At 46.5% G+C, this 2,295-nt stretch overlaps 1 protein-coding gene across 1 annotated transcript in view; it reads left to right on the top strand.

Annotated features, from left to right (window-relative positions):
- The window catches only part of LOC106807140, a 31,893-nt gene that overhangs the window by 19,431 nt on the left and 10,167 nt on the right, over positions 1-2,295 (top strand). The window lies entirely within an intron of this gene.

The raw sequence follows: 2,295 nt of genomic DNA, 5'->3' as shown, positions 1-2,295 counted from the left end.
AAAAAATCGAAAGGCATATTTGTTCAATCATTCATTTCTTCTCCAACAGATAGCCCTATGCCTTCTTTGGTGTAGGTGGATTGGGATCTTCATCTCCAGGCAGTTCAGGCCCTTCTTCCTGTAATGGCAGCTTTTGATTCCACCAACTACCTGAAATGGTGTTTGCTGTATTTAGAGGACATGCGCAAGCTACCTGAAACCGCACCATTCATCTTTGCAGAATTTAAGGCAGGCAAATTTGTGGTAAAGCGAACCCCTGGAAGGTTCAATGCAGTTGGGGCTGATATGGCCTTGGAACAAACCATAAATAGATCCCAAAAGAGTGCCTCTAGTATAATTAGCAACATCCGGAAGAAGAAGCTCGTAGCAATGTGGGAGCTGATCTACCATGAAATGCTGGCCCTCGACAATTTGCACAGGGACTTGTGTGGTGTGACCAAAAACCTGTCCGAGGAAAGTGCTATCAGCAAAGCTAAGATAGCAACGGGGGAGCAAAAGGTTCAAGACATACTTACAACAATACAACGGAATGAGAATCTGTTCCAGTTGACTCCTGACCAAGTGAAACTTCATAACATTTTGACCCAAGAAGACATGTCTGAAGATATCAGAAGCCAGCTACTTTTGGTCAAAGAAATCGGAACCAAAGCCTATGACACACTTAGAAAGGAGCGATTTATTGACAAGTTAATGAGATTCTCCTCAACCATCCATAGAACCAACCTGAAGACGTTTCTCAGCATCCATAGGCCAGAAAAAGAAGTCAAAGGAAAATCCTCAGGAAAAAAAGGAAGAATCCCATATGAAAAGATTGATTGAGATAGCGCGTGCCCGTGGACAAACAAGGGAAGAGCTGTTGCAATATGATGTGTCCCCTTTGTCCTATTTGTTTGATCAAGAAGGGCTGATGACCAAACCTGTGAAAAGTGCACTGGTACAGGAACTAGAACCCAAACTTACAAAGGATGATGGGAGAGAGCCGGCAAAGGACTCTAAAATGCAAACAGCATGTTTAGTTGATGTGATGGCCAATGTTAGAAAGCTAAAAACAAAAGACCTACGGATATTCGGAGACTTCTGTGAACATTTTCTGGACTACGTCGCTGCAATCGGTCGAGGGGCTGACAGATCAAACTTGATCTTTGATTCCTATGTTGAAGGATCCATCAAAGATTCAGCGAGAAAGCGGCGTTAAGTTAAAGCACCCATTGAGATAAATATCATCAACTGCGACACACCACTGCCTGTGGAGATGGACAGATTTTGGGCATCAAGCGAAAATAAGTTGAAGCTCCAGATGCTTCTTCATGAGCACACAATAAAGCGCAGGATGGAGCAACCTTCCAAACTCCAAGTTGTAGCCAGTGGCTTTTCTGGGGACTCAGACGTTGTTGTCTGCCAGTCAGTTCAGGATGGTTGTTTGAGAGGGAGAGAGAGTGAGAGAGAGCGAGAGCGAAAGCGAGAGAGAGAGAGAGAGAGAGAGCGAGAAAGAGAGAGCGAGAGAGAGAGAGAGAGAGAGAGAGAGAAAGAGAGAGCGAGAGCGATACAGAGTGAGAGGGAGAGAGAGAGCGCTGGTTAGTGCGATACGGCGTCATCGGCAGAAGATATTGCGCGCGAGCGTTAGGAATGCTTGTTGACGCGGCGCAAACAGTTCGGCCTTTGATTTCAACCGCTCATCTAGCGCGCGGGCCTATTTCCGGAGAGAGAAACAAGGAGAATGGCAGGGGAGGGAAGGAGGGAGTAGAGGAAGGGAAGAGGGAATGCGATTAGATGGTAGCAGAGGAATAAAGAAGGGTATAGACAAGGAACAGGTGGAGGGGAGGCCATGAGGGAGAAAGGTGGGGAGGAGAAGCGGATGCGAGAAGGTTAGGTGGAGCAAAGAACAGTGCCGATGGGCGCTGTGCAATATGGAACGAGGAGGAGGATAGAGAAGGAGATCCCGTCTTCTTCGGTAATGAAGAACCTTGGCGGGGGGGGGGGGTAATGAAGCGCTGCCATTGATGTAGCCTTCTATATTTGTCTTTGTTTTTTTGCAGGCGTGAATCACAGGCACTTGAAGCGTTTCAATAAAATACAATGCTAAATAAATACGAAATTTATTTACTACCAAAGTCTCAATGTTTCTCTACTCTCCTTCACCTATTATACCTTACTCCTATTACACCTTACTCTTCTTCACCTCCTTCACCAAACACAAGCCAAACCGCACGCACGCTGCTGCGTATAGCTCTAGTACCATAGCCCGCGTACAGTTGCCGCTAGCAGCTGCTGCGCTGCTGCACGCTGCACACTTAC

This window comes from Priapulus caudatus, unplaced genomic scaffold (genome assembly GCF_000485595.1).
Source record: "Priapulus caudatus unplaced genomic scaffold, Priapulus_caudatus-5.0.1 Scaffold197, whole genome shotgun sequence".
NCBI lineage: Eukaryota > Metazoa > Priapulida > Priapulimorpha > Priapulimorphida > Priapulidae > Priapulus > Priapulus caudatus.
The sequence above is the reverse complement of the archived record's forward strand: the minus strand, read 5'-3'. Positions and strand labels throughout refer to the sequence as shown.